The following is a 20,834-nucleotide window of genomic DNA, read 5'->3' on the forward strand; positions in this document are numbered from 1 at the left end:
CTTTCTCATTTTGTCCCCATCCCTATCTCTTTTGGTCAAAACGCTAGATCAAAACCCATGAACTTTCCCCCTCTCTTAGCAGGTTCTGATCGGGATGAGGTGGCGGTGCATTTGTTGGGTTTGGATTTGCAAGTTCCAATCGGGATGAGGTGGTGGCGTGTTTGTTGGGTTTGGGTTTGCAGGTGAGACATTCACAGATTTGTTTTTTGTTGGGTTTGGTTTTGTTGGTGAGGAATTGAAATTTGGTCTTTAAGGAACGCTAGTTTTTAAGACTTAAGTTCCACGTGGATATTTTAATCCACATCAAATTGCCACCACTTAGGACTCGAGTCTTGAATTCGAGTTTCTTTATTGAACTTAAGTCTCTAAGACACAAAATGCTACTTAATTAATATGTTTGCTTTTTGAGCTACATAACAAAAATGTTAGCAAAAATGTGCCAAATGCCAAAAAAATCGAGAAAATAACACTGATGGATTATACGCTGTGAAGTACAAAATTTATCAAATTTAGTTTTAGTACATTCACCTAGAGGCCAGGCCTTGATGCAATTGCAAATGCCTTCCACCAAAAGTGATAGGTCATAAGTTCAAGCTAGGAATCAACCCCTCCAAAAAAGAAAATTTGGAGTAAGATTACCTACCCTAACCTCTTCCAAACCCACCAAAAGTGGGAGTTTTATGTACTAAGTACAACCTTTTTAGTTGAAGTATATTCATCTCCACTTTCACTTAGGATTTTAAGTTAAAATGAAAATTGTGTTTCCATAATGGCTTTAAAATGCTAAGATATAGCAAATACTTTTGATTTATTTTGTAACAGATACAACCATGTAATTTGGTGAAACGATCAACAAAGATCAATGGAAAAGAAAAGTAGTTATTAATGTGAGAGGTGGTAGCCCCTAGACATCAGTATGGACTAGTTTGGAATTTTTTCATTTTTCCACCAAGGCAAGTTTACAATGATGTTGGACATTTTGAGAGTTGGAAAATAGAAATTTGGACAACTCTAGTAATGCAGATTATAACACATTTCGTGGATGACAGTCATTTCTTCCACAAATCCCACTAGTAAGTGGGGAAGAATTAGATTTGAGTAATTTGCAATTCAAACGGGGACAGTTCCAATTTGGCATTCTATGGCACTTATAACAACATCTGTCAATGGTGACAACCATCCAAGCAACTTCAGTAATTCTACTTTGCCATTGTTAATCCTTCCAGATTTGTAAAAATTAACTCGAATGGACTACATCTGAATCTACCTTCCATTTCTTACACAATATCTCATTACTGATGAATAGGGATAGATTATTAGTCCACAATAAGCTACATAGTAAAATGCCCTATGTTACTTGGTGTCAATAACTTCTAGTAGAATTTCAAGTGCCTACGCTCTTCTTGATTGAATATTATTTGCCTCCTCTTTATTAGATTTAGTTGGACTAAAAGAAGCAAAAGAAAATTCATATCTGAAGCAAACTGAGAATTTTCTTCTGCTTCTAAAGTGCTGAATAATTCAATCTCAATTGTTTGATTACTTGATAATCTAATTCACATCACCATGAAAAATATTCTTTTTTCTGTTCAAACTAGTTGCCCACCTTGATAGTGTTTTGAACTCGTTGAGCTAGGTTTGGGGTGTGACATCCAAAGGTCCAAGATTTAATTCATCACACTATCAATCTATCAAACACCTTGATAGTGTTTTGAACTTGTTGAGCTAGGTTTGGGATATGACATCCGAAGGTCTAAGGTTCAATTCACCACATTATCAATCTATGAGGTTTCGGGGTGTCTCATGGATTGGAAGTAGAATAGTCTGGTCAAACGCAAAAACACCACTTTGAGAGAGAGAGAGAGAGAGAGAGATTATGTGTCTCAAAGTAAAACCAGCAAAATATATAATGAAAAATCTAATCTAATTATCCATATTATTTCTCATTACCATTTTCTATCCACAGTATAGTATATCATGTATATCTTCTAGAAACTACCCTCCATCTTCATTTTCTGTACACAGTACGATATATCATCTTTATCTTCTAGAAACTACCTTCCATCTTCAAAAACCACATTTCTCCTCACTCACCCATTAAACTTGATATTGCAAAAGCCAAACAATGAAACAAGGTCATTCTTTCTTGCTCACTAAAAACCTCAAAACCCCACAAAACATTACACTTCATTAGTAACAAAATCATCTTCAGCCTGTTTATGGACAGTCTGCCAAAAGCTCAGCCTGCTTCGTCACAAAAATGATCAACACTTTCCCTTCGGAAATATTGTTTTTTACTTAAAGCCTTGAAATCCAATACCTCTGATTTAAAGATGACTCACAGAACCCCACAGCAGCCATCCTATAATGAACAACCACAAAAACCAATTAAAAGGAAACAAGTGTTCAATACTGACTATGAAAATTTTAATAAACAATGGGAAATAAAGTATATTGCATTTTTCAAAAGTGCCAAACGTAGACTAAACTCTAAAAGCAAAAGAGGTAAATACAATACAAGTCAATCATCAAAGAGAAATGAAGATTAATTGTCAAGTCAATGCAAGTATATACACATACATCACCCATCATAATTTTTTTTTTTTTGCACAAAATGGCAGTACTTAAGGTATGAACTCGCAAACCTTTGGTAGCCAATCATACAATGGGAACTGTAAACAAACCGGGCTAAGCCCAACTTCCAACTACTCATACTCGGCTCTTGCAAAATATTTCTAGAATTCAAGATAGGCTTGAGCTTGATTCCAGTCTCAACATTCTGGCTGGAGCTCAGCTCATGCAATAGTTGAATGTCTTCCAAGCTGATTGCAAGCTCCAAAAAACTTCTAAATGCTAGCTGTTTTGAGCATTTAAACTTCAAAAGCTGATGGGCTCTACAACAAGGGTAAGGTTATTGTACAGCTTAGGAAGCAACACCTGCAATGGCCTTTTTTTCTCTCATGTGTCCATGGGAGCATGGTTGTTTATGTATATTCCCAAAAAAGGCACCTCAGTGTGTCCTCTTCTCCTATGTGTGACCTACAGCTGCTAATAGGGAAGCAGGACTTGTTATGACAGGAATGGCAACTCTTTTCATCTCTTGTTTGCAATTTGGGAACCAAAGAGGGCAAAATTCGTCTTATACATGAAAAGCCCATAACATTTTTATGTGGTGGTTCAATCCCACAGATTAAAAAACAGATAAATTAAGAAGAATGTGCTGTCTGTGCTTAATTCCCAAAATGAAATACTCAGATCAGTTTGAGAAGAAGAATATTCCCTCAGATCAGATCTATGATGGAGGCCCTCTATCAAGCCAGATCATGGGCTGACAAGCTGAGCATAATGATGCTTAAGCTCAGAACATAGTTCAAGCTCAGATCATCTTGCTTAACAAAGAGGCCAAGCAAACTTTGATCGAGCTGCTTGCGAGCAGCTTGGCTCATTTTTCAGCCCTACAGTACTTGAGAACAGCTCTCAACAGGTAACTACAACAAGCATGAGAAGAGTTGGGAGAATTCTAGTATTAGTTAAAATAAAAGCCAGAAAGATCACAAGAGACACTATACAACAAACAAACAAACATCAAACAAAAGAAGACAGATTCTGGAGAAACGCTTTCTTATGGGTCAACCAAAAATGGGAAACTCATGGGAAAGAAGCTTCAATGAGACAAAGGTTTACCAGTCCTATTTCCTATTAAAACAAAAGAAGCTTAGGGAAACAAACAAATGGTCCCCTTAGTTGCCAGAGTAACTAATTTTTTCGATAGACAAGCCAGAGGAAATCTTTTAGTTTGTGTAACTTACAAATAAAAAATAATAAGAGTAAAAAAATTAATTAATGTCTTGTATCGATTGTGAAGAACTAAGTGTTTTTGTATAAATCAAACAAATTAAGGATCAAACTGCTGGTGTGGAGAGTATGAGGGTCACAATGTTGTAGAATATTTTGGGCATGTCAACATGAGATACTTACATAGAAGAAGGTAAGAAGGCACCAAGAAAACAGTTTTAAGGAAAGACAAGATTATCGTATTGAAAGGATACTTAAGCAACGCAATAGGACAGAATTGTCATGGACAAAATGGTTTTGTAATCCTATCCAATGTATCCATCACAATATACTGAGCTATGAGATAAATCAAATGCTCGTGGTTGGTTAAACAAAAGATGCCTTTTGCAAAAACTTGGAGAAGTTACAAAATAACCCTCCAAAATCATGGAAAAGTTTTGGATAATGACTACTTGAATAAGCTCCTCTATTATGTTCTTAAGATAAAATTCACACAAAGATTCATCACCACAAATGAACAATGACATTAGTAGCAAAGATAGGAATAAAAACGCAATCAATTTACACATCACCTACCTGGTTTCATTTCAGAAATGAAATACACAAGAATTTCTTGAATAAGGTTTCAGAACATCAGCAGCCTCTAGAACCAAAGCCAATTACAAAGGAAACTGCAGCAGAACAAGCAACATTCAGTCCACATCTGCAAACAAAGTGTAGTCAATGTCTTCATTCTATCCACCTTCAACTCCAACCCCCCTTCTAAATATTTTAAAACCCAATGCTTCAAATCCATGGTCAACATCTTTGAACTAAACATCATTGAACTTGAAGTGACCACTAATATTTCATCCAAATATCTGACCACATACATCTTCAATGGCTGGCTTGTAAAACACACCAGACACCGAAATAAGCTCCTCTGATTCAAACTTTGTATTCTCCTGATTTTTCTGAAGACGCATATCTTGAATTTATTTATCAAACCCATTAAAGTAAATATTAATCAAAATCGAAAACAACCCGCTTTCATGAGGAAACCCCCTTCCTAAGTAACAACCACCCAATTCAATTCCCACCACCTCACACTCAAACCAACCTCTTTATAATACCGACAAAGAAACCATACTTTATTTTCTCTTCAATAAACAAACACAGCTTATTTACATGCCTATTATCAAAAAATTTCGATCAAATGTGACACTAAACCACCAACTAGGATTCTCTACTGAGTTCTTAAGGTACCTAATGGCGGTGTGGTGTCCCATACCGACACACTCACCATAAGAAAAATTAACAAACCGTTCATCATACACAATTTCCAACACCATCATAATAGCTTCAATCAAAACCTTTAATTTCAAGTTGGGCAGGACCAAGGACTCAACTTTCATTCTTGAGGGCATCATTGTGAAAAAACAAGCTTCAATATCGAACTGATTCTCGCAGAGCTGGCAGCCCATTTCTTCAATATCAAACCGCCTCGAGACCGAGTGTAGAAGGGACTGTGAGTCAAGGGAGCTGAGGCCATTGTTGGGTTGTGGAGTTGTGATGTTTTGGCAGGCAGTGAGGAGCACATTGGGCAAAGCAAGGACATTTGAGACAAGATTGGAGAATGTGACATGTGAGTATTGAGTGAGAACTAAGGCTTTGATTTGGGGTTTTGTGAGGGTTTCTGTGGGGTTTGTATGAATCAAACTACAAATTGAGGATCAAACAGCTGGTGTGGTGCGCATGACAGTCACAATGCTGTAGAATAAATTGAGCATGTCAACATGAGTTACTTACATTTACATAGAAGAAGGTAAGAAGGCACCGAAAAAACAGTTTAAGGAAAGACATGATTATCATATTGAATGGATACGTAAGGCACAAGAACAGAATTTTCAGGGACAAAATGGTTTTGTAATCCTGTTCCATCATAATAGACTGAGCAATGAGATAAATCAAGTGCTCAGGGTTGGGAAAATAAAGGATGCCTTTCACAAAAACCTAGAGAAGTAACAAACTAACCATCCAAAATCCTGGAGAAGTATTGGATAATGACTACTTGAATATGTTTCTCTATAATGGTTTATAATAAACTTCACACGATGATTCATCACCACAAATGACAATGACATTAGTAGCTAAAAAGAAAATCAATAAAAACACAAAAAATTTACACATCACCTGCTTGGCCTCATTTCAGAAAAGAAATACAGAAGAATTTCTAGAACAAGGTTCAGATCAATAGCAGCCACTAGAACCAATGCCAATTATGTAGAAAACTGCAGCAGAACATGCAACATTCAGTCCACATCCACAAATGCAGTGCAGTCAATGTCTTGCAGGGTGATATTCCCCATATATAAATCATTTATGTGATGAGAACAGAGAGGGAGGCATTTCCGATTGAGACTTTCATGAATTGCACCCATCCCTGGGACCCACTTGTCCTCAACAGATGGATTCACATTCAAACAGTCCTGCAGTAACCATACCCGATAATAAACAGTATCCATTCTGTCACAGAAATGACCGATACAGGAACATGAAGGCTCATCAGAAGCCAACCTGATCAAAGCCAAAGATAAAGCCCCATCAACCGGCCTTGGATCCGAAAGATTTTGATCTCCCATCATTTTAACCTCTCTTTCTGTGGGGAAGTACACTTCATTTCCATTAAAATCAGAGACCTTCAAATCTTTAGTGTAATGCTTAATGGCTTCACGTATGGTTGACTCATGCTTCTCTGCTAGTGTCAAAATGCAAGAGAACCTCAAGTGATAAGCTACTACAGTTTTAACCATCCTGAAGTTGTGGCAGCAACAGAAGAAATCAAGCCACCTTCTCCCTACTCCTGCATACCACTTGATAATATCAATATCTTCAAGTGCAGTGAGTAACTTGATTGGCCTAGGGCAACCCATGTTATTTGTAAAACCAGCCATCTTAACTGCCTTCCTAACAAGTTCTACTGGTGCATCAACTTTCATACACAGCCTTGTCAAATCCTCAACCATGCTCTTAGCGTATTTCTGTTCCTCTTCCTCCTCCACTCTCTTTTCTTCTTTCTCTAATGCCTTTCTAGCTTGGACCAGACTCAAATACTTGTCAACTTGCTCTTGGAACTTATCATACGCATCAACCAGCTCTTGGGGCAATTGACCTTTAATGTGCCTTAAAGGGAGAAAATCGCCTGCTGTAAGCATCCGATGCCATTCCCAACGCTCTTCCAAGGAACCCAAGAAATCATGGACCACTTCATCAGTCCAAGTTCTGAAGATTTCTCGAACCTCATTTTCAATTTGAAAGTCAAATTTAAACCCATCACTTTGCTTCAACTTCTTAAAAACATGCTGCAATATCTTCATCCCCAGTATCTTTCTTTTCCTCTCTCTGGCATTTTTAAATTCTAAAGCTCTAACTTCCTTCTGCCTAAGGTACTTCTTCCGTGCCCTAATTGCTTTCTCACTCATGGGAGGATGCAAAACTGAAGGTGGAACTGCCTGTAGTTCCATACCTAGAAAACTAATATTCTCAGATACTGCACTATGAATTGCCGTCTTCATTTTATCCACCCTCAAATCCAACCTACCTTCTAAATATTTCAAAACCCAATTCTTAAAGTCCATGGTCAACATCTTTGACCCCGACGTTATCACTAATATTTCATCCAAATACCTGACCATGTGCATCTTCACTGGCTTATAAAATAGGCCAAAGCCGCCAGACATCCAAACAAGCTGCTCTGATTTAAACTTTGGATTCTCCTGATTTTTCTGAAGACGCATATCTTGAATTTCTTTATCAAACCCATTAAATTAAATATTAATCAAAATCGAACACAACCCGCTTTCTTGAGGAAACCCCCTTCCTAAGTAACAACCACCCAATTCAATTCCCACCCCCCTCACACTCAAACAACCTCTTTATTAAACCAATCAAAGAACCATCTTTTATTTTCTCTTCAATAAACAAACACAACTTATTTACATGCCTATCATCAAACCTTTCTCTATCAAACGTGACATTAAACCACCAACTAGGATTCTCTACCGAGTTCTTAAGGTACCTAATGGCGGTGTGGCGTCCCATACCGACACGCCCACCATAAGAAAAAGTTACAAACCGTTCATCATACACAATTTCCAATACCATCCTAATAGCTTCAATCAAAACCTTTAATTTCAAGTTGGGCAAGACCAAGGACTCACCTTTCATTTTTGAAGGCGTCATTGTGACACAACAAGCTTCAATATCAAACCGATTCTCACGGAGCTGGCTTCCCATTTCTTTGACATCAAACCGCCTCGAGACCGAGTTGAGAAGAGACTGTGAGTCAACGGAGCTGAGGCCATTGTTGGGCTGTGGAGTGGTGATGTTTTGGCAGGCAGTGAGGAGGACATTGGGCAAAGCGATGACGTTTGAGACAAGGTTAGAGAACTTGCCTTGAGAGTATTGGGTGAGAACTAAGGCTTTGAGTTGGGGTTTTGTGAGGGTTTTTATGGGGTTTTCTAAGGCTTTGAGTTGGGGTTTTGTGAGGGTTTTTATGGGGTTTTGAGTTTGGGTTTTGGGGTGTGGAGACGGGTTTTGTAAGAGAGTTGAGAATAGTCTGAGAGAAGAGCGATTTGGAGACCTGAATTCAAGTGGGTTTATTCTTCTGAGGTGTATAATCATTGAGACAACGAGAAGAAAATTGGAAGTTTGGACTTTAGAACCTCCCCCTTCGGTTTTGTTTTGGGGGTTTAAGGTTTCTGCCCGAGTTCAAACTTGAGAGAGTAGTTGCAATTGCAAACAGCAAACTTTTTCCTTTTTTCACTTTTTTTTTTTTTTTTTTTTGTGTGGTGAATTTCGTTTTTTGAACCTGTACTTTAGGTTGGTTTTAATTAAATGAATTTAAATTTTTTTTAGTCGGAAAATAGCTAATTTGTATTTTAATTAGTGCGATCTTTCTAATTTCTATCTCTTTTTTTTTTTTTTTTTTTGGTTTATAAATCATTTTTTTAGGAAAGCTTGTGTTTTTGCCCATAAAATGGAGCCAAATGAGAGATATCCCCATCTCTTCGAGAAATTATAAGATCCACATGGTGGATAAGTGACGTGGTCCACCATTCCACTAAAAAACTTCCACCTGTTTAAAATTGTTAGTTATAAAATTTTTTTAAACAAAATTTAATTACTGACTCAACAATTTTAAATAAGTGGAAATTTTTTAGTAGAATGGTAGACAAGTGACGTGGTCCACCAGAGGACTCTATAATTTCTCCATCTTTTCCTCACTAAATTTTCGTTTTAAATCACAAGATGGAGAAGGGATTAATTCCCTCCCCCGGTGATTTGTTTCTAAGTCCTTTCTTTCTATGAATATTAAATGTTTATTTAGGAAATTAATGTTTAACATTGATGTCCATAAGAGATTTTATGACCTAAATATTTTTAAAGTGTAATCCTCTTAGTTAGCATCAAGTCATTAACTAGCTTTTAGCAATTAATAATAAATAAATAAAGGTCATCAACTAGTTGAAATTGCTCGGAATGCAACATAGAAACATAAAAATCATCTTCCAACTTCTTTGTGCTAGCGAAAGTTGGAGCTCCAACTTCTCCTAGACTGTAGAACGGCTGTCCCTTCCCTTGAAGGTGGTTTGTTGTTCCCATGAGGTAACAAGTTTATCTTAAGGGCTAGTGGGGTTTGTTTTCTTTGAAGGGTTATCGAGAAACACTATTAATCAGAGGCTTTTTCTCTTCCATGGAGGAGCTAACAAAACATTGGAGGGATCTGTCTCTCTCTGAAAGGGAAGGACCAGGGCTATGCTTAAAGCCAGAACAGGCAGCACCAGATTGGTTCCTAGCAGCAAAGTTCTTGACAAAGCGGGCTTTCAATTTTGAAGCCATTGCTAATACTTTTCAGCCGCTTTGGAGGTCAAGGAATGGGTTCAAGATTGAGAACCTTGGAGACCACATAGCCTTATTTGCTTTCGATAACAAACTTGACGTTGACAAAATTCTATCAAGCGAACCTTGGAGTTTTGATAAACACTTAATGGCGTTACAACGCTATGATAAGGATATGACAATACGTAGTATGAAATTTAACATGGTTAATTTTTGGGTTTAGGTACATGACATCCCAATCCGCTTCAAGACTAGAGAGGTTGCAGAGCAGATTTGCAGCTCTATTGGTTCTATAATTCACCCACCAGGGGTCTCGGATGAAATTGGAGGAGGTTTTATACGGGTTCGGGTTTCCATTGACATCTCACAACCCTTCTGTCGTGGTAAACCTATAACTTTGGATGATGGCAAAGAACATTGGGTTGCCTTCAAATATGAACGCCTCCCAAACCTATGTTATTGGTGTGGCCGCTTGACACATGATGATAAAGATTGAGAGATTTGGATTGACAATGAAGGTACACTCCAGACTAATACTCAACAGTTTGGCCCATAGTTACGCGCAAAACCTTTCACACCCTCTCGAAAGAATGTCATTACGGTGCCAGGTTTCTATGTTGGAAAAAAAAAGGAAATGCAGCAAGCCAAAAATGCAGAAAATCATGATCAACCGCCGCCTGTGGTGTCCAACATGGAGGCTTCCGTTGAAGTTTCAAGCCAACCAAGTATGGAAAGTGAAAAATATGGGCTTATTTTGAATGGAAATGCAATATCCGAGGAAGATTTTATGGCTAAAAATCAGGGAGTAGCAAATCACACGGGTCAGGAATCTGAAATTGATCAAGAAGCTTAAATTTCAGGGTCCAAGAGTCCATTAATACGCATTGACTTATTTGCAAATCAGCTAAAAGAGATTGACCGAGAATTATGCAGATTTGATGCACCAGAAAATCATTCCTATGAGAATATCCCTCCAGCTGGTGAAGAGATTAATGCGAAGTATTCTCAAGGCAATGAACCAAAATTGAACTCGAGCAATTGCAGCTCTCAACCACGTGACCAACACACATACATTCTTGATTTCCAAACACCATCAGCCCTATCAGATGTCACCAATAATTCAAGAAAAGCCAGCATGTACCACAGAGCAAAATGGAACAGAATTCCACGACAACATAGAGAAGGGGACACAATTATGGAAGGCACAGTGGGCCAGAAAAGAAGTATCATTGAGGGGGGTGATCACTCTGAGTTACCAAGAAAAAAGCAGTTGGTTTCTCAGAATGATAAAGAAAATAAATTGATATTGGCGGAGGCTGGTTCCTAGCCCTGCCAGAAGCAATGAGTCTCATATGTTGGAACTGTCGTGAGCTTGGGAACCCATGTACAGAAGATCAGCTTGCGGAGATAGTGCGAGCAAAAGATCTCTCTGTCCTGTTTATAGCCGAAACATGGGCGGATGAAGCAAAGCTAACCAGATTTCAAAACAGAATAAAATGGAAGAATAAATTCATAGTTCCTAGAAAGGAAAAAGCAGGAGGATTGGTACTTTTTTGGAAAGAGGAGTTCAAGCTTGAGATTGAAACTTTTTCAAAACATCATATTGACACCACCATCAACAAAAATTCAGCGAATGAATGGAGATTCATAGGATTTTATGGAGAACCAGACACACAAAAAAGACATGAAGCATGGGACAGATTACGAAGCTTGAAAAATAAAGGGTCAGCTCCTTGGATTTGTGCGGGGGACTTCAATGAAATCACAAAACAATCTGAAAAAAAAGGAGGAAGGGTAAGACCACATCAGCAAATGCAACCATTCCGGGATGTGTTAGATGAGTGTGGTTTCATGGATATAGACTTCGTGGGTTCTCTATACACATGGCACCGACATTATACAAATTACACAGTTTAGGAGAGATTGGATAGAGCGGTGGCAACAAATGATTGGTTTGCAAAATTCCTGGAAACAAAAATCCATCATCTGGATGTTACTACTTCTGATCACAAGCCTTTGTGGATGGTACCTGAAGCTATGGAGTGTAGGCAACAACGACCATTTCGGTTCGAACAAATGTGGATGACAGAGAAAGGTTGTGGTAAAACTATAGAAGCTATGTGGAGGACAGGTAATGATGAAGCCAAGAGTGTTAAACTTATCAAAAAAATAGACAGGTGTGGATGGGAACTTACAGAGTGGAGCAAGAAATGTTTTGGTAACGTCCAGAGAGACTTGGAAAAGAAGAGAAAGCTACTGGCCAAGACTGAAAAATCTACTCAAAATGGGGGAAGTGTTCATCGGATGAAGCAGGTTGAAAAGGAAATTAATTCCTTAATGTATAAAGAGGCACAACTATGGAGGCAGAGATCAAAAATTGAATGGTTGAGAGATGGAGATCGGAATACCAGATTTTACCATAGCAAAACTTCGCAAAGGAGGCATTGAAACTACATCAAGGGGCTGTTTGATAGCAATGGGATCTGGTGCTCACAGCTAAGCCGAGTGGCTACAATTGCAGTAGACTTTTATCAACAGCTCTTCTCCTCTGACAATCCACAGGATTTTGATGAGGTGCTAGATCAGATCCCTCAGGTGATGACTACAGACATGAATGCATAGCTAACACGTGAGTTTAATGCAGTTGAGGTAGTGATGGCTTTGAAGCAAATGTCACCACTCAAAGCCCCTGGACCCAACGGAATGCCACCTTTATTTTTTCAGAGCTACTTGTCTTTGGTTGGATCGGATGTCATTGAAGCTATCCTATGCTGTCTTAACTCTGGTACGTTACCTAAACCCCTCTGTCATTCACTCATTACACTCATCCCCAAGGTGAAACAACCTGAATATATCTCCCAATACCGGCCCATATGTCTAAGTAATGTCATCTATAGAGTCTTCTCAAAGGTCTTGACTAATAGACTTAAACCCTTCTTACCCCAACTGATCTCTGAACAACAAAGTGCATTTATGTCAGATCGTTTAATCACTGATAATATAATGGTGGCTTTTGAAACACTGCACTACATGAGAAACCATAGATCGGGGCAAAAGGGGATGGAGAAGTTGATGAAAAAAATGGGATTTAATGAAACTTGGGTGAAGCTTTTGATGACATGTATTACATCTGCCACATATTCCATTTTGATCAATGGCGAACCACAGGGTAACATTGTACCAAGCAAGGGGCTTAGACAAGGGGATCCACTCTCTCCCTGCCTTTTCTTGCTCTGCACTGAAAGGCTCCATGGACTCATGAAAAAGGTAGTAGCTATGGGTGATCTCCGAGGGGTTTCATTATGCTGAAATGGACCTAAACTAACTCATCTTTTATTTGCCGATGGTAGTCTTATTTTTTGCAGGGCTGATCAGCATGATTGTCACCACTTATTGGCTATTTTATCGGCTTATGAGAGAGCAACAGGTCAGCAAATTAATCGGGCAAAAACCTCTCTATTTTTTAGCAAATCCACACCACAACATGTTCAAGAAGCAATCAAAGATAGCATTGGGGTTCAAGTTGTCCACCAATATGAAAAGTACTTAGGCCTCCCTGCCTTGGTGGGCCGAAATAAAAAAGAGAGCTTCGACAATATTAAGCAAAAGGTTTGGAAAAAATTACAAGGGTGGGAGGGTCAACTATTTTCACAGGCCGGAAGAGAAGTACTTATCAAAGCCGTTGCACAAGCTTTGCCAACCCACACAATGTCTTGTTTCAAACTACCAGTAGGGTTATGCCAAGATATTGAAGCTCTTATTCGACGTTTCTTTTGGGGACAAAGAGGGGAGAATAGAAAAATCCATTGGGTGAAGTAGAGGGATTTGTGCAAGCCAAAATCTCAAAGGGGCATGGGATTTAAAGATCTCTCAATGTAAAATGATGCTATGTTGGCTAAACAGGTATGGCGGCTACTCCATGATACAAACTCACTGCTCTATCGGGTGTTCAAGCCTAAATTTTTCCCGTATTGCTCTATAATGGAAGCTAAGGTCCCAAACTCTGCTTCTCATGCTTGGAAAAGCATAATTAAAGGGAGAGAGGTCATTCGAAAGGGTGGACTTTGGAGGATTGGGGATGGAAGGTCAATAAATTTCTGGACTGATAACTAGGTACCACTGAGTACAAACCAAACCTAATTTCCCCAGTGCAGAATCAAAACACATCCACTAAGGTGTGTGAGTTTATTTGTCAAGAAACTCAGACCTGGAAGGTGGAGAAGTTGGACTCATGTCTACTTGAATTTGAAGCAGTTGTAGTTAAAAAAATCCCCCTTTGTCATACACAACAACGAGACATCATCAAATGGCCCTTTACTACAGATGGGGAATACACAGTGAAGTCAGGCTACCAATTTCTCATGAATGAGCTTTACAAGGAAGATTCGGGTTCCTCAAGTACAGCAGCAGCAAAAGAACTTTGGCATGCGGTTTGGCATTTGCAGGTTCCCAACAAAGTCAAAAATCTAGTATGGAGGGCATGCCGCAACTCCCTGCCCACAAAGATGAACCTGGTTAGGCATAAAATCATCATAGATGGTACATGTGACCTGTGTCAAACCTCACAAGAGGATGTACAACATGCTCTTTATCTCTGCCCAAAGCTCACAGAACTATGGCAATCAGTTCCTCTTTGGAATCATAGCAAACTAAAACAATGTGCTAATTTTTAGATTTGCTTGAGTGTATATTTGCAGATAACCGGGACCCCGGGCTCTTCTCTATGGTGGTTTGGGCACTTTGGAATAGAAGAAATAACATTCGGTTGGCCAAAGAAGCAATTGCACTAGGACAACTACTTCAACAAGCATAGGAGCGGCTCCAAGAATTTTCAGTGCAGCAGCCATCAACCCTCCCCACCAGGAACAACATAGCTGTGTCTTGGCAACCCCCAGCCAGATCATGGTACAAAGTAAATTTTGATGGCGCCCTCTTTGAAAAAGACCAGTGTGCTGGAATAGGTGTGGTGATATGGAATGATCAAGGACTTGTAATGGCATCCCTTTCCCAACAGATACCACTACCATTCACAGTCATTGAAGTTGAAGCACTTGCAGCGCGCAGAGCCATCGAATTTGCTGCAGAGATTGGGTTGGATGGAGTAATAATGGAAGGTGACTCGAAAGTGCTCATCAACACCCTCAGAAGTAAACGTCAGTCTTTAGCTCAGTTCGGCCACATAGTCAGGGACGTGTAGTACATGGCCTCTCAGTTCTTCAGGGACTTTAATTTTTCTCATGTATGTAGGCTTGGTAACAAAGTTGCACATTCATTAGCACGTAAAGCTAATAAGTTTTCTCAGTTAATAGTCTGGATTGAAGATGTTCCACCAGACGTTGCATCTGTATTTCAGGCTGATTTAGGCAGCCTCCCTTAATAATATGACGCTATGTCTTTTCCCTAAAAAAAAAAAAAACTACTTTTTATGCTAAAGCAGCATAGATTAAACTAATACATATTGGGAATTTTGCTAATTCAGTACTTTTGCAATTCAATTGGTAATGCCATGACATAAACTGATATTTATTGGAATAATTATTGAAAAAAAATTTATCAAGATTGAAAAACAATTTTTTGGTTGAAACTGTGGTCTTTAATATTTAGCTCACTTTCAATGCAATCCCATCACATAAATAAATATTAGAGGCAAGGGAGTACATTCAACCCACCAATCAGCCAAATATTTCAGGTTATTTTTTGTGGGTTGAATCAAGTGATGGATTGGGTTGTGTTAATTTTTCTTTTTCTTTATTTTTTTAAGTTTAGGTCGGGTTAGGTGCGAGTTGGCAAGATTTTTTACTGGAGTGACCTGATCTCACTGATGACTAATTATGTAAATAATACTAGTTTTTTGAATATTATACTTAAATAATTAAATGAAACCGCAATTTTTCCATTTGGTTTGGCAAAATGGCCCTAACATGATTACCCAATCCAAACCTTACATTGCGTTGTTTTTAGAGTTACCAAGGGTTGGAGATTTATCAATCCTAAGAAGTCGGTTGGGTTGAAAAAAATATCCCAAACCCAACCCATCCCATACACAACTCCATGGTTCATTTGTTTTTTTTAATCATATTTTAAAGAAATTCATTTGTTTATAGTATTTACTATTTATTCAGTTATGTGCTAGCAAAATGAAATGTATCTGTCCAAGGAGAGTAATTAGCTATGAAAGTGTGCAAAAACTGCCTTCATACTTGCAAAATGAAATGAAATGTATATTTGTGTTTTTCTAAACACAGGGAGAGAAATTTGTATGTATGTGTATTTCATCCCATGGGCTTGGACCTAGTGTTGAGCATGGACCTTTTCACCTCTTCACAATTTGGCCCTGTGGCCTGTCATGGTCCAATCCCAATTATTGTAAATTGAATTTTCTTTTCATCTAGTTGCACCAATTAGAATTTTTTCTTTTCTTTTTTCAATTTCAAATGGGGAATATGTAAACTAGAACATGTGTAGTCTACCTTCCACCCACCAAAAATCCTTTATTGAAGGACAAAAATGTATCATTTTAATAACAAAAACTAATGATTTGCTTTGGGAGAGAAAGCCCACTCCAGAAATTGATTTAACGATAAAAACTTCAAAATGTCACTTTTCTTTATTTATTGGGTAAATTGCAAATTATATCCCTAATGTTTGAGGTGTTTAGATTTTACACCCTGAAGTTTCAGAATTTGAACTTTACCCCCTAAAGTTTGTGGGTGTTTGGATTTTACACCCTAATGTTTCAAAATTTTGAAATTTTAAGAGTGTTTAGATTTTATTCTCTAAAATTTGGGAGTGTTTGAATTTTACTCCCTAAAGTTTCAGAATTTGGGGATGCAAAATCTAAACACTTCCAAACTTTAAAGGATAAAATCCAAGTTCTAAAGTGTTAAGGCGAAAATCTAAACACCCCAAAACTTTAGAAAGTAAAATCCAAATTCTGAAACTTTAGGGTATAAAATTTGAACACCCTCAAACTTTAGGAGTATAATTTACAATTTACCCTTATTTCTTTCTTTCTTGTGATGATGCTCACAATTGTGTGGCCCAAACTTACTTGACAAAATATATAGTTAGCAGCTATATGTCTTAATCAATATTCACAAATAGCATTAGTGCATTATAAAGTGCTTGCCCTTGTTCCCACTATCATGTTAAATGATAGGTGGACACTAGTGTCTAAAAATGGTTTAGAGCATCCATAGTAGTGGAGCTATTTAGCACCACAAAAAGTTACTTTATCTATTTTACCTACTCATTTTACAAAACATCCAGTATCAGTGGATCTATTTTAGCTTTCAACACAATAAAATAATATAAACATCACAATAAAATAATATATCTACTATAATAAAATAATACATTCCACTACCAAAAAAAAAAAAAACCACAAACTGATCAATGGCATAATTCACAACCACTGCCAACCAAGAACAACCACCCAGCAACAACTAGAAAGCCAAGAACAACTACCCACAACCACTGCCAAAAATCCAAATTAGCCAAAAACCACCACACAAATCACCACCAACACAGCCACACCACCACTAACCCACGAAACCCAGCCACCATGAAACCTAGCCAAACCGCCACCACGAAACCCAGAGAAACCCATGAATCTAGCCACACCACCAAAGCCGAATTCCTCTGCCTCATTTCTACCTTGATTGGTCTCGTAGCGCTCTTGAGTTTGATGAAGGCGGTGCCAGTGCAGCTTGGATCGATGATGGAGCTTAGGTCGGCAATGGAGCTTGGATCGGCAATGAGATGGAGGACTAGGCTTGTCGGCGTTGGGTGAGTGGTGAGATGAAGGACTGGGCGAGATGGGTCGGCGACATGGGTGAGATGGGTCTTCAGAGACAAACCCAGCACAAACTGGAGACAAACCTAAAAAAGATCGACGATGAAGATGAAGATCCAATAGAACAAATTGACGATGGGGCTTAGGGAAATGGGGTCTCAGCGAGATGGGTTCGGGGAGATGGGGTGGGGTCTCTGGTTGGCGAAGTAGAGAGGAGATGAGAGAGAGAAAAAAAAAACGAAAAGGAAAAAGGAAGAAAGAAGAGAAGCCGGAGAGAGAGAAAATATTTTTTTAATGAGAAAAGAGAGAGAAGTTTAATAATTTTTTTTTTTAGCTTCTTGCTATAGTACATAGCCATCTAAAAAATTGTAGTTATAACACCATTATTGCAACATGCATTTTAAGTGTTAGTGGTGCTAAAAATAGCAATATAGCTATTTAGCACCACTATTGTGGATGTTCTTCCCTCTTGTTCATTGCTACTTGTCACACTGAAAATTGCCATATAAAATGCAAGGTTGTTTTATTCGCTTCAGTCCTTCTTGTGTCAATAATGGACTCGTACAAATTTACTTTAGACCATGAAACCAAATTTTGGGTTGGCTTGATTTTGACTTGTCTTCAAAAAGCATTCTAAATTGAAGTAAAATTTTTTTTTTTCTTTTAAAATTTACTAGGATCAATAATACACATCTCAACTTCTATTGGATGTAACTTTTATCAATAATACACATCTCAATAATTTTCTAATGATGCATTTTCTAACAAGCTTATATATTACTTGATTATTTTGTCTTTTTGTCCTCTACATATTTAAAAAAATTATTAAGATGATTAGTTATTGATAACAATCACCTCTAGAAAAATGTTTAAGATTCAAGATTTTTAACTCTAATCATAGATAAAACATAAGTTAATAGATTGGATAGTAAACATCATTCGATATTAATTTAAAGTTTGGGAGTTACATTAACAATGAAGAGAACATGTAATTTAATGACAGAATTTTAAAATCATTAAACCAATACAATGTTATTAAGTAGTATAATATTAACAAAAATTTATCGTAAGTATAATAACATGATCCTCATTCATTTTTTAAAGGACCCAGTTAATGAGTGCCTCAAGTCGTTAGTTAATGTTGAGGTTTTTTTTTTTTTTTTTTTTTTTATAGATAATATAGACAGAAGACACAAGAAATGTAGAAGAAGAGAGTGACAGAAGACACAAGAAATGCGAAAGTAGAGAGTGAGAAGACAAGACTTACAATGTTGAATTTTTTATTGAAACATCTTTTTGGAAGTCAAATATAATATAGTTAAAAGAAGTATTTATTTATTTATTTATTTTTGTTGTTTCAATATCGTAAGACTTATTAAATTCTTTGTAGTAATTAACAAAAGGTTTTCATTATTATTATATTAGATAAAAGTTAACGGATATTCTAAAAGCATTTGTTTTTTTATTTATTTATATTTTTTTTAGGGTGATCCAAATGCATATGTTAGTGAATCATTTTAGAAAAAACAATTTATACAAAAAAAAAAAAAAAAACAATAAGTGTTTTGATAGCTTTTTCAATTTTTCATAAAAGCGGTATAAAAAATTTCTTAAAATAATTTATTAATGATCGTCCTAAGTCACCCATTAAAATGACATTTATTATTATTATTATTATTATTATTATTATAAACCAATCAAAAGTCTAAAATCCACTGCCTTGTCGATAAAAGTTAATGGATATTCTAAAGGTTTTTTTTTTTTTTTTTTTTTTTGGTTTTAGGGTGATCCAAAGGCATATGTTAGTGAATCATTTTAGAAAAAAAAATTTATACAAAAAAAAAAAAAAATCAATGTTTGATAGCCTTTTTAATTTCCCATAAAAGTGATATAAATTTTTTTTTTAAATGATTTATTAACGATCGTCCTAAATCATTCATTAAAATGACATTTATTATTATCTATATATATATATATATATATATAAAACCGAAATCTCTGCTGGCACCACATTTTTCCACGTCAGCATAATATTTAAAAAATAAAAAATAAAAATAAAAACATTATAACACCTCAAAACCCTAGCAACCTTACCCCTCTCTCAAGTTAAGAAATATAAAGTCACAGTTTCTGCAAACTCTCTCTCTCCAAACATAAATATCAAATTCAACCCCTTTAATTTCTCTTTATACTTTTGAGGCTTCTATAGAGTTATAGTGAGTCATGCTGATTTTGTTTTTTGTGTGTGTGTGTATAGATGGTCATAATACTCCGGTATTCCAAGAGAAGTTTGTGTTTTCGTTAATTGAAAGCCTTAGAGAGATAAGTGTTGCAGTTTGGAACAGCAATACAAAAGACGATTTCATTGGCAGCGGAAAGTAATTATTTTGTCTCATATTTTTGTTTTTGAATTGATTTTGTGTGCTTTTTAGACCCTTTTGGATCAATTTTGTTAATTGGGTGTTTTTTTTTTTTTTTTGATAGGATCCAATAGGGGAAGGTTCTTTCAAAGGGTTACGACGACCGCACTTGGTGTCTGTATACTAATAGTGGGGGGTAAGTGCTATAAATTACTAACCCTTTTAAGTGTATAATCTGTTTCTAAAATTATCTATAATATTTTGTCCTCCGAAAATTTTATCTCTTTAATTTTAGTATATTGTGTTTCTTAAGCTATAGATAAATTTTCTTTGTTTCTTATTTTCAATAATAAATCATTTTATTGCAATACCGGTAATTGTTTGAGAAATCCAATATGTTCATATCTCTATAGAATAGAGAATAGTAGAAGCCAATTTTATTACAACTACTTAAATTGAGTTGACTTAATTCCGTACAATTACAAAGTATAGCATGAAAGATAATGAAATTAATTGTTGTAATTTTTATTTTCTTTTCATGTTTTGAATTTCCATGTTTTTATTGTTGATGAGAAATTAAGACTCAGTTGCACAATATGTGTAAATTCTTCAAAAGACTACTTTAAATAGTAAGTCAATGTGTCTCTTACATTTGGGTATTAGTTAAAATGATTTTCAAATGATTGTACCAATAAAAGTGAATGTGTATAAATTTTGTTTAACTATCCCGTGCATCGCACGGGTTAACGACTAGTTATTATAATAATAATAAACCAATCAAAAGTCTAAAATCCACTGCCTTGTCAATTTGTCATGGGTCACAGACTCACAGATAGTAACGTACAGCCAAGATGTTTCTGTCCTAGAAAAATGTTAGGAAAAGAGGCTAAGGAAGTTTCCGGGAAAGTTGAAAACATGGAAAAAGTCACAATTCACAAGCAGGACAGCAAAAATTGGAAAAACACCCTCTAATCTAGTGTTGAGTCCATTCATTTTTTTCTTGT

The 20,834-nt window shown here is 36.7% G+C and overlaps 1 protein-coding gene and 1 pseudogene across 4 annotated transcripts in view; one reads left to right on the forward strand and one right to left on the reverse strand.

Annotated features, from left to right (window-relative positions):
- The window catches only part of LOC126693543 (disease resistance protein RPV1-like), a 72,868-nt gene that overhangs the window by 31,705 nt on the left and 20,329 nt on the right, over nucleotides 1-20,834 (forward strand). The window lies entirely within an intron of this gene.
- On the reverse strand, nucleotides 1,904-8,593 carry LOC126693545 (nuclear intron maturase 3, mitochondrial-like; annotated as a pseudogene).

This window comes from Quercus robur, chromosome 7 (assembly GCF_932294415.1).
Source record: "Quercus robur chromosome 7, dhQueRobu3.1, whole genome shotgun sequence".
Lineage (NCBI taxonomy): Eukaryota > Viridiplantae > Streptophyta > Magnoliopsida > Fagales > Fagaceae > Quercus > Quercus robur.